Source organism: Anser anser, assembly GCF_964211835.1.
Source record: "Anser anser genome assembly, chromosome: 1".
Classification (NCBI taxonomy): domain Eukaryota; kingdom Metazoa; phylum Chordata; class Aves; order Anseriformes; family Anatidae; genus Anser; species Anser anser.
The window spans coordinates 152,520,023-152,533,296 of record NC_139720.1 but is presented as its reverse complement, the minus strand read 5'-3'; positions in this window follow the sequence as shown (position 1 = coordinate 152,533,296).

Sequence of the window (13,274 nt, the reverse complement as noted above, 5' to 3'; positions counted from 1 at the left end):
GTAGCCACAAAAGTTTAGCAATAACCCTGAACTCAGCAATGATTAACTTTTGGAAAATTCCTTGAGTATACAGCTTTCTATCTTCTGCACATGGACCTGTAAACCCATATTTAGCTACCAAAAACCCAGTCCAGAAATTTAGAAAGGGAAGGCAATTATTTCTTTCTGAAATTATTTTTCAAATGGTATTAAAAGGCAGTACATTTCAAACTTATGGTCCAAATTGTTTAAAAATTATGGGTAAAATTCAAATCTGGTAGGAAATATAAAATATAAAAAGTTCATCTTTAAAATACCCAATAAACCGTATTTACAATGATACTATTTTCCAAGGTGTAAGTGATTTGATAATTTATTTATTACAGGAAAGTTTTCTGTATGTGGGAATGTGCATACCAGGGTTTTGCAGGTGCTGTACAGATGTTACCTTTTGCTCATGAAATGCAAATTTTTGTCTTAACCAATTATCAGGGAAAAACTGGAATGAGAATATAATGTAAAAAGTCAGAATGTTTTACTATATTATAACACATTTTGATACTAAAATTATTATTAAAATGGTAAAATGTTCCCTGATAAGGTATGAAGCAATGCTTATTCAGAAACGTAGTTTTCATATCACGTTTAGCTTGAAATATCAACTAGATTCTTACAAGACTTTATTTCATCTAGTACATTTTCATAAATCGTAAATTTTCCTGTTTTATTGATGAAACAATTTTCTACAGACTATTTATATCCACCTTTCTAATAACCAAGTCCATAAAACTACATTATTTTCACAGTGTATAGGACAGAATAACAAAATGCTTGGAAGGGGCCTCTGCAGGTCATCTGGTCCAACTCCCCTGCTCAAGCAGGCATACCTAGGTCAGGTTGCCCAGGACTGTGTTGAGGCGGCTTTTGGATATCTCCAAGGAAGATACTACACAAACTCTCTGGACAGCCTGTGCCACTGCTCAATCACCTGCACAGTACAGAAGTGCTTCCTGATGTTCAGGGGGAACCTCTTGTGTTCCAATTTGTGTTCATTGCCTCTTGTCATGTCACTTGGAACTACAGAAAAGAGCCTGGTTCCAACTTCTGTACTCCCTTATCATATATTTATAGACATTGATAAAATCCTCCTGAGCCCCCCCTTCTCCAGTCTCCAAGCTCTCTCAGCCTCTCCACATATTACAGGTTCTGTAGTCCCATCATCATCTTTGTGACACTTCATCAGACTCTGTCCAGTAGCTCCATATCTCGTTTGCACTGAGGAGCCCAGAACTGGACATAGCAATCCAGATGTGGCCTTGCCAATGCTGAATAGGGTAGGAGGTAAGAATCTTCTTCTTTGACCTGCTGGCAACATTCCTAATGCAGCTTGGGATGCTGTAGGCCTCCTTTGCGTCAAGGACACATTACTAATTTATAGTCTATTTGTTGTCCACCAAACAGCAGAGTTCCTTCTCTGAAAATGTTTCCAGTTGGCAGTCTGTACTGTTGCACAGGGTTCCCCCTCATTCACCAAGCCATTCATCTCATCGTAGAAGGTTGTTGTGTTGGTCAGGCATGATTTCCCCTTCATAAATCTATGTTGACTATTCCTGATCACCTTCTTGACCTCCTGCATGTGCCAGGAAATGGTTTCCAGGATTACCTGTTGAATTTCCACAGGAAAAAGATGAGGTTGAGAGGCCTGTAGTTCTTGTATCTTCCTCCTTTTCTTGCTTGAAGATAGAAGTGACATTAGCTTTCTTTCAGTCCTCAGATATCTTTCCCAGTCACCATCACCTTGCAAATATAATTGAGAATAACCTCACAATTACATCAGCAAGCTCCCTCAGCAGTTGTGGGTCCATTCCTTCAGGTCTCATGGACATATTCAGATGTAGTTTGTTTAAGTGTTTTCTGACTTAATTCTCTTTCACCAAGAGTGATTCTTCCTTGCTGCAGTCTTTCTGGTCTCAGTAGATTCCTGAAAACAAATCTTACCAGTAAAGACAAGAAAACATTGAGTACATTTGAAGACTTTTCCATACCTTTTGTGTCATGGTCTGCTGCCCAAATTAGCAGCTGACCCACTTTTTCCCTAGGCTTACTTTTTATGCCAATTTACCTGCACATGTTGTCCTTTACATCCCTTGCCAGATCCAACACTAGGTGGGCTTTGGCTTTCCTAATCCTATTCCTGCATGCTTGGATAATATCTCTCTGTTCACCCAGGCTCATCTGCCTCCTCTTGTATGCTTCCCTTTTATGTATACATTTAGTAAGGGGCTACTTGTTCATCCATGCAGACTTCCTAAATCCTTTTCAAGATTTCATTGATTTCAAGATCATCAAGATGGTTTATCCTTGAACTTAGTGCAGGAGATCCTTGAACAGCTACCAGCTCTCTTCCCTCCAGGGCCATATATCATGTGATTCTTACAAGCAGATCCCTAAACAGGCCAAATTCTTCTATTTTGAACACTGGGGTAGTGTTTTTCACAGAATCAGTCACAGAATGGTCAAGGTTGGAAGGGACCTCTGAAGATCATCTAGTCCAACCCCTCTGCTGAGCAGGATAACCTAGAGCACATTGCGCAGGACGGCATCCAGACAGGTTTTGAATATCTCCAGAAAAGGAGACTCCACAACTTCTTTGGGTAACCTGTTCCAGTGCTCTGTCACCCTCAGAGTAAAGAAGTGCCCCCTTATATTCAGCCAGAACTTCCTGTGCTTCAGTGTGTGCCTGTTGCTTCTTGTCCTCTCACCAGGAACAACTGAAAAGAGACTGGCTCCATCCTCTTGACACCCTCCCCTCAGATATTTATACACATTGATGAGGTCTCCCCTCTGCTTTGTTTTTAGCCTTGCAGGGCCTCTAGAACATGACTATCCCATAATCAGTGCAACCAAAGCTGCTCCTGACCTCCTTCCCTCATCAGTCCTTCCTTGCTTTGTAAATGTGAGATCCAGAAGATCACCTCTCCTCATTGGCTCCTCAGTCACTTTTGTTAGCCAGTCATCAACAGTGCCCTCCAGTAACCTCCTGGATTACTACTGTGTTGTCCCGCCAGCACATACTGGGATGGATACAGTCCCCTACTAGGACACAGACATGCAAACATGAAGTTTCTTTCAGCTGTCTGAAGAAATCACAATATACTTCTTTCTCAGCAGAAACTTACAATGTTACCTATATCAGTCTGCCTGAGCTCAGATGTCTAATAACCTACCCCTAGGCAAAGCTCCAGGAATTTCTGCTGCTCTTTCCCACAAGGGGCAACTTTCCCTTCACAACTTTCTGTATCTTCCATATTGTGGCATATGTTCATTAAATGTCCTGGTGATTACATATTATTTACTAATCTATAAAATGCATTTATCCACTGGAAAATAAAGAAATTATTAATAATATTAATATTAAAATGTTAATTAATTATTAATAATATTAATAATATACATATTATATTTATATTAATTATATTAATATAATAATAATGATTATTATTATTATTATCCTCTGATCTTATACAAAATGCAAACATCTTATATAAACCTATTTAATGTGAAAATACCATATTGCCTACAGATCATGAGCAAATTAATTAAATTATTAATTACATAAATTACATGAATTAAAAATATGAGTCACATACATCTCAGAATTAATTTTGAACTAAAATATCAAAATTCCTAACCCTTCTAAAGAGATGGTATTTTTGGTTAAAAGCCCTAGTTGTAAAACCCCAAATAGTAACAAAGCAGTAATTACGAAATAAAAGAAAAGTTGTCCTCTTCTTATTATCTTTCACATGTACAATTCCTTCTTCTGGAGTTAGTAGCTGTTTCCATTTATTGCTGGTTTTGTGTTTACTTTTATTTTTTTCCCCAAAAATAATTTGATAACAATACAGGTGAAGCAGTTCCTCTTGCTCTTTATTGTGCATAATCTGTGATTTGTATTCATTTTGTCTCACTTTGGATGTGCTATGCTTATCTAAGATCTAGAAGTCACCCTGTTTGTTCTTTTTACCTCTCCAGCTACAAAAGCATTTTACATCTTTTGTATCCATTCAGACCAGTAAGTGAAATGTCTGACATTGAGGCCCCAGAAGCAGCAATGTAATTTAATGTCAGCCAGCCTTTCCTCTGTGTGGTGGTTTTACTCAGGTGGGCGGCCGAGCTCCACTGCAACCACTCTCTCACTCCCCCTCCTCTAAGAGGAATGGAGAGAAAATATGATGAAAAGGGCTCAAGGGTTGAGATAAGGACGAGGAGATCGCACAGTCATTATTGTGACGGGTTAAACAGACTCAGCATAGGGAGTTAATAAGATTTACTGCGTATTATTAACAAGCTAGAGAAGTGAGAAACAAAGGAAAGAAACCAAAAGCACCTTCCCCCCCATCCACCCTCTTCCACCTCCTCCCCCCGAGCGGCGCAGGGGAATGGGGTAAAGGGGGTTATGGTCAGTCTATAGCGCTTCTTCTCAGCTGCTCCTTCTCGGTCACTCTCGTCCTCTGCGCTGTGCGGTCCCTCCCACGGGATACAGTCCTTGCTGAACTGATCCGATGTGGGCTGCCCACAGGCAGCAGCTCTTCAAGAACTCCTCCAGATATTGGTCAGTACCACAAGGTCCATCCCTCAGGAGTAAACTGCTCCAACCTGGATCCCCCACGGGCAGCAGCTCCTGCCAGGTCACCTGCTCCTGTATGATCTCTTCTCCACAGGCTACAGATCTGGCCCGGAATCTGCTCCGGCAGGGGTCCTCCACAGGCCACAGTCTCCATCGGTGCAGGTCCACCTGCTCCACCGTGGTCTCCTCCACAGGCTGCAGCATGGAACCCTGCTCCACCGTGGTACTCCATGGGCTGCAGGGGGACAGCCTGCTTCACCATGGTCCTCACCACAGGCCGCAGGGGACTTCTGCTCCAGCGCCTGGAGCACCTCTCTCCCTCCTTCTTCACTGACCTTGGCGCCTGCAAGGCTGTTCCTCACTCCTCTCACTCTCCCAGCTGCTGTGTGGTGCAGCGGTTTTGTTTTTCCTGACTTAAATATGCTCTCACAGAGGCGCAAAACAACATCACTTATTGGCTCAGCTCTAGTCAGCAGTGGGGCCCTTACCAAACATGGGGCAGCTTCTAGATCCTTCTCACAGAAGCCACCCCTATGGCCCCCTGCTACCAAAACCTTGCCTCGTAAACCCACTACACTCTGATATAGCATATTTGGGTGAAGGGGGAGATACTTTACTCTAAAGATACATTATCCTTTCTTCTCATCTACTGAATACAGCTCTTACACTGGTAAGGAATTATCTGGTACACAGAGTACAAGTTAATAACAATTTAAAGAGAAACTATTTTAGCACATCATAGAAAATCTCATAACCTGAGAGTCAGTCTTGGTTAAAAACATTTTAATATAAACAGAATGTTTGCAACAGCTTATACTCAATTTTGAATGTATAGATGTGAAAAACCCTGTTCCTAGCAGAGAGTTTCTTAATGTTTCTCTCACAACACAATGATTTTCTCAGATAATATGAATAACTTGTTGAAAGTTTATTTTATTTTGTTTATTATTTTTTAACCCCTGAGCTACAGGACACTGTAGATTTAAATCTCTATTAGTTTTTACATTTCTTACATAAGAAACTTTCTCTTACAATGGGTCTGTCTTTACTATATAGTGTAATAGCAATGTGGAAAAACTAGTTAAAACAAGAACTTGTAACAATTTAGGAAAAAAAAAAAAATGAAAGAAATGCAATTCAGCCAAAGTTAACTTACAAAGCTGAGTCATATTTATTTGACTACTTGGTGTATGCAGTGCCAAGGTATCATGTCTCTAATAAGAAACTTATAAGAAGATGAAAAATGTAACATATCAGAGAAGAAATGCAGAAACTTGCTAAATATCATGCTTATTTCTGTTGACAAAACCCAGGTTTTGAAGTTTTCTAGCTTCCAGACTGCTGGCCCCTTCACTGAATGACGATGTTTCCCATTAGATATTGAGTCAATTCTCCATTAAACAATATGATATACTTACAAAATGACTTACTCTCTATAACTGCTTTTGGGATGAAACATACTTATTAGTACTTGGAAATATTATTACATTGTTTGAAGTTATTTAATTTTTTTTTCTCTGTAACTGCAGACAATCTGAACCACCTATCCACCCACCTGCTTCAGAAGTACTTTCCTGTAGACAGAGTAATACTTTCTCACTTGCTAAATCTCTTGTGTTTTGGATAGAAAAGGTTATTGAAGTGTAGAAAGTAAACTACATATTTGATTATTTTTGTTGAATTTATTATGAATAATGGAATGCATTTTGAATAAGTAGTGCTGCCTTATGTCCTACAAACTACTTATGGAAACTGAAATAATAAATCTCATAAATAGCATATTAAAATAGTAAACTGCACATTTGTAAGACATCCTCATTTATTTTCACAAAAATCTCCCTAGAAACGGGACTGTTTGCCAAGGAGTCAATCAGGTGAGTCCATGTGTTATTAATTCCTCTATTGCTCTGCCTCATTTAAAAATAGCATCAAAACTGTAAAGTGTAAAGCCTTGTACTTTAATGTGCTTTAAATCCATTACTTTTATGCTCTACCATCTGTGGGAAAAAGGCATGCAAAGTCTTATTGGCTCATTGAATTGTTGAGGTCAGTGTTTGAGGTCCTGTTCTAGATTCTGATGTCATTGTCTACTCCAAGCTGAGTCATTTTCTGGTTGTAAGTAGCAAGGTTATGCATTTATGATGGATTTATATAAGGGAAATCATATTTTGTTAAATAGACAGTAATTAAACAGAGAACTTACAGGTCAGCTTGTCATAGCTATTGATTTGCCAGAGAGCAAAGCAGCAATATTGACTACACAGGCTACATATACATCTCTTTAGTCTCATGTGTGTTGTATTAAAGTAGACTTATGGGGCACAATAGGGCGGGAAATTTGGGTTTTGGCACAAGTTATCCAGATGCAGGCGGGAAAGCCTCATACTTCTGATGTCTCATAATCTGCATTTTGCCAGCCATTGCAGCTTTGACAAACAGTTAATGTTGGACATAAAAATTTACTTCAGGTCTTTTCCCATAAATATATAATCAATATGAATCCAGATTCCTGAAAAGAGTTTGGAAAACTCAGTAGATATTTCAAGCTACATGAGACCTATATCTCAGCATCAAGGACTGCTTTACTACTAACCAGTTAACTGTCTACTTCTTAACATGGATTCATAAAGACTTTACAGATCAAGCAAGACTGTGAGAAGTAGGAAAATATGTAGTTTTATTTTTACAATTTTGCCTTTAAATCAAAAGAATTTAACAGTTCAAATGAGCTGAAATTTTCAGTTATAATATCCTTTACATTTCTTCACAACACCTTTCAGCTGCAAATGATATGCAGTGATAACAAATCCAAATTCCCTGGACCACTAAAAACCAAGCAAATGATATTCTATAATAAAGATAACCAGTTATGTTTTGCTTCTCATTTCATCAGGCAGTTTATTAGATATTTTCTTTCTTTCCCTTTTCTTTTTATTAAACTGTTGCTTAGTTTTGAGATTTAGCTAAATTACAGACTACCGTGAGTTTTGCATTGTGAAAGCATCTAACACTAGGAAAAGTTTATATATGCTTTAAAATATAAAACATATAATGATGATAATACTATGATAACACTGCAAACTAACAGTGCTGCTTATGAGAAAAAAAAAAGAAAAAAAAAAGAAAAAAGAGAAAAAAAAAGAAACCTAAAATAAAACCATCAGTAACTCAAACATTAAGTGTAAAACTCATTTCTGTCCATTTTATATTGTGAATGTTTTGTGCAATGTAGAGATAGACATTATAACCACCTTGCCTGATTTTACACCTGCTAGAATATCTTGGGTTTGAAATTAAGATGCATTTTCAATATTTTGTGTATGTTATGATAAAATTTTCCAAGGGTAATAGAGTCAATGTCATAAGGAACTGTGAGACTCAAAGAGAGACCTTTCATAAAAGCTACAACTTGAGCTTCTAAAGCATGTGTTTGTAAGGATTCCAGTTCTGCATCATTAACAACTGATTTTTAACATAACCTGTGACAGAAGATGTTCTTTGAGCACAAATCTTGGATAAAAGCTTGACAAGAAAATATATGTATTCTCATATTTTATTTGTTATTATTATTTAAGAAAAAACCCTGATTAAGAAACCATTGCTACCATTCTTAACTAAAGAGTTAAAACAATTAAATTGTTCATCCAGGTTAGGTGGAAATGTCCATATCCAGACAATTTTATTTGCAGCTGGACAAGGAGTTCCTTCTGAAATGTCTTTTCAGATGCACTATCTCACATGGTTTAATTACACAGAAAGATCTTCAGAAATGTAGTATCAATGATATTGAGCCATATTGATCATGTGTACTTGCAAAGGAACAAAAAAGAAACATTACTAGCATTCATTAATCAGATTTTTGTTATTCATGAAAGCAGAGAATATAGAGAAGCCTCTATATAGAGCAGAGAAGGTACTTGTGACCAATACAACATAGATAAGGATAAAGAAATGTGGGAACAAGTGAGCAAAAGATAAGAAAAAAAAAATTGTTGCTGAAACCTTATTGTTGAAGAACAAACTGGTCATTCCAGCAAGCGAATGTAGTAGACATAAAGTAGTCACTCTGGTTATTGCCAGTCATGAACAGCAGCAGTTGTGGAAGAGATGTACTTAGATGGAAACATAAGCTGAGGTAGCTCTGAAGGAAAACCATTGACAGATAAGCTTTAGAGTATTTTCAAGACATAATCTCTGTCAGCCCTTTCCATGCACTGCTGTATCTATTAAGGACTGTTCTTCATAGGCAAGAAATTTAAAGGATCATATTTCATGTTATTGTTTTTTGAGCACCTAAAAATATTAGAGTAGCAGTACTGGGTCATACCATAGTCCCTCTATCTTGGAGTTATATTCCTAAAAGTGATCAGCAACAGCTCCTTAGTACAGTGACAGGGCTCATTTCCTAGTAAATTCTTTCAGCTTGAAGAAAGTTGAGCTAGAGGAATACAGTTCATTTGAGGTTTTGAATGAAATCCTTTTGGCTCCGTTTCCTGGAAGCAACTGTCTGAGGGTTAACACCTTAGCACAAGTGTGTGATTCAAAGTTTGTACTTCATTATAAATGACAATAATTATACTGCTCTATATTTTTACTAACTGTGGCTATCTGTTCATCCAATCAAGTGATATAAGCAATTCTGTTGGACTTTTTTGACCAAATATTATAAGCAACATATCCTTAGCGTAATTAAATCCAGTCTTTTTAAGAATGTAAATGAATATTAGTAGAATTAATTTGCATAATGAATACATTTAAGAAAGTTGTGATGACTAGGATGTAACAAAAATAAAAACAAACCCTAAATTCATTGAATAAATTATTCATTACTTTTTTTTTCTCCTAATTATTCATTCAGCTCTGAATGTAACAAGTAACAAGCCTCGTGTTCACCATTTTTATTTGTTCTAAAAAACTGGTGAAACTCTTCTCTTACTTTTGTACGGGGTTGCCCCTACAATTCATTGTTGAGCTGTTAATTTCTACCCTGGTAGATTACTTATTTTATAAATATTTCTTCTTTTGGTAGACAGCAGTTCATTCATTTTATTTAAATCTGTTCTCTGTCAATGTTTTCAGGTGAGATTCTAGTCCTATTTCTGCCTGGAAAACAATGTACACAAAGGAGCCTGTTCTTTTCTGGGGAAGTTATTTTCTGTTCCTAGTAAGAACCATTTTTTTTTTTTTTTTAATACATAACATTTTAGCTAGGAAGAAGAAACCCCTCTCCAGCCCTCCCTTTTTTTTTCTTTTTTTTTTTTTTTTTTTTTTTTTTTTTTTGTGGAGTCCAGAGTCCACATCAAATCCACTACATATTATGACTTTGTAACATTTTGCTCAATTGGAAAATCCCCTGGGGTGTTTTCCTTATTCTAATAACTGTTTAAGGGATTCTTGCACTACCCTGGGTAGCTAAGAAAAAGATGGACATAGAAAACTTTTCCAGAAATATCAATTGTGTGATATTTGCTGCTATGGTACATATCTGGTACATATACCATATATGATACGTACCAGCCTGCTACACATCCTGCTACAATGTAATTCATGTTACAACATATATTGTAAATCATGAAATCCTTCTATAATTCCTCTGTTTGAAGCTGCAAGGAATACATCAAGTTTCTGACATTAATAGACACTAGCTTGAGCTTTTACAAAGACACCTGAGAAAATCTTAAACTGAACTGTGTACTCTATGAGCTTTCTATCTTTACTCTTAAAAGGTTAATGAAGTGGCTTAGCAAAACATGGATTTCTTGGAGAGAGAAAGTAAACAACAACAACAACAACAAATAGAACCAAGATTATATAGAATGACCAACTGTTCCTTTTCTTAATAATAATAATAATAATAATAATAATAATAATAATATATACATATATATAATCACTTGAATATTCTGTAGCTTCTTGGTAAGACATGTACTTAGTTATTACTTGTCTGTGACATCCTATCTAGTCTTTGTAGCACCCTAAGGATTTGTCATTTCTCTTGCTGCGTACAAAGGCTTTACTGAAGCCAAGGCTGACACTTAAATATGTAATGGCGACCATCTACTAACCTTTCCCTCCTACTAGCTGCTCCTGTTATTTATCAATTTCTTTTTGCTATGGAACTTACAGATACTTACAAGACTATACACAATGCTTGGGTCCCAAAAGATCTTTTATTTCTCTCTCCCACCTTTGTATTTGATTTACTTTGATCAAATGATCATTTGTCACAGGAACAAAGTTGAATTGCACAAGCTTTTAAAAGTTTTGAAAATACTGTAATTCTCTCTTCTTGATAATTTTCTTTCTACCATTTTAACAGAAGTGCCCAAGTGCCCAAGACTTGATGAAATATACACTCAGATTCAGTGAGTTGCAAAAATCCAACTTGCTTTTTCTCTGCCGGATATCTTTCCTTCTGAACACCAAGCCCTTTAGGAGTGGGAAGGCAGAACCTCCTAGGGAAACTGAATTTAGCAAAATAGGTGCTTCGAGAAGCCTCAGGAACCCAGTGCAAGTGCCCTTATTACAGGTATGGTTGATTAAGCAGAGAGGAGTAGTGTAAATGTTCTTGGGGTTTTGTATTCTTATCTTTCCTTTAGGCTTTTATTAGACCTAGAGGACCATCTGTCTTTTAGTTCCTTTTTTTACTGACTGCAGCTCTTCCTTGCTTCTGGTTTCCTTATAGGTAAGTTTTCTTTTTAATCAGAAATATGACAACATGTATGCTAATGTTTGTCTTACAAATTGAAACTATGAAAAAAAATATGCTGGAAGCTTTGTGATTTGAGTGAACTGTTTAGAGTTTGTAGAGTCAAAAATGGAAGTCATAAAGATTTTCAACATCAGCCCTAAATGTCAGAGTCATGATGAATTTGAAAAGTAACTGTAATACGTAGATAATATTTGGAAAATATGTATAGCTTTATTTAAGAGAAAAAAAATGCTGAAAATCAATTATTCACTACGAGTTACAGATCCATTTAAAAAACAGCACCACCACTCATGAGGCATAGTCTAAGCCTAGCATAGATTCAAAATAGTGGTAGTGTTAAAAATCTTAGCTAAAAAATTGCAGTTATCAAAACATTTTTTTTCTTGAATCTCTGTCCCCCGTAAGTATCTTTTTTTCTATTCACATTAAAACTCACAGAAAATTCCTGTCCTGCTTCAAATGTGCATGTTGATTTTCAGGAAGCTAAGTTTTGTTTTGGCAAGAGCAGACACTTTATGGTCAGTGAGAGTAGGCAAGTATAAGTGAAAGTCTTGTCTACGCCTTCACCATGGAAGAGATTAATGTCCTTCCAGACTTACTAGATACTCCCTGACACACACACCATCATAAAAATTACTTTAAACATGCAGTCATACATACTGACTGCAATTTAACTTCCTCGTATTCAGCAGCACTAAAGCCCAGGAAATAACAATATGCTCAAACAGCCCAAAGGCCTGCAAATTTTGCAGATGTTCCAGAATATAGTGTATATTAGAAAGACAATAGTAAAGATAAATTTAGATGTCTTCCCTAGCTTCCCTCAGCACAAACACTGGAAACATAGGTCAATGCCCATTTCCTCCCTATCATGCTCAGCTCCACAAATAAACATTCCAAAGGTAGAGTAACCACTTAGGAATTCGAAAGCAAATAAAATGTTAAACTGAAGAAGGGCCATGAACAGCTCTCTGAAAGACAAGTTGATTATCAACATTAGATATCCCCTCCTTAGGAAAATGGAAGCAGACTATATCTCTGTCAAGCATTGAGTCTTATCATTTCTGAAAAGAAGTCAAATGTCATTTCTCTTTACTTGTCAAAAGGAAGAAATTATCCTTCCCAGCTACAAGTTATTATCCACCATCTGTGTGATAGCTTCTTATAATTACTTACATAAGGCGTTTTTGATAAGCCTTATTCCTGATAAACAGAAAATAAAATTAACTCTCATACTAGATCAGTCACTGAGAAGACTTGGAATAAATATAGTAGAGCTTAATTTTTCTCTTTCAGAAACCTGACAAGACAGCTGCTGAAACACACACTTAGAAATCTTTGTTTAGAAATAAATTCTAAATGAAGCCTTTGAAGACTAAATATGCTGCATGATCAATTGGAAGGAAATGTTCAGTTGTTTTCTTCATGAAATGAAACAACAAGTAAAAGAATAGAAGAAATTGCAGAGTTATATGATAGATAGGTTTCTTTGCTTGCTTTTTTGCCACTGAATTTTAAAATCAACACCTGGATCGGCACTAGTAATTCATTCAGAGAATATGAATTAGATTTTGAAAGAAGAAAAAGAAAAAAAGAAAAGAAAAAGAAAAAAAAAGAAAAAGAAAAAACAGAAAAAAAGAAAAAAAAGAAAAAGAAAAAAGAAAAAAGAAAAAGAAAAAGAAAAAGAAAAAGAAAAAGAAAAAGAAAAAGAAAAAGAAAAAGAAAAAGAAAAAGAAAAAGAAAAAGAAAAAGAAAAAGAAAAAGAAAAAGAAAGAAAAAAAGAAAAAAGAAAGAAAAAGAAAGAAAAAGGAAAAAAGAAAGAAAAAGAAAAAGAAGAAAAAGAAAAAAAAGAAAAAGAAAAAGAAAAAGAAAAAGAAAAAGAAAAAGAAAAAGAAAAAAAAGAAAAAGAAAAAGAAAAAGAAAAAGAAAAAGAAAAAGAAAGAAAAAGAAAAA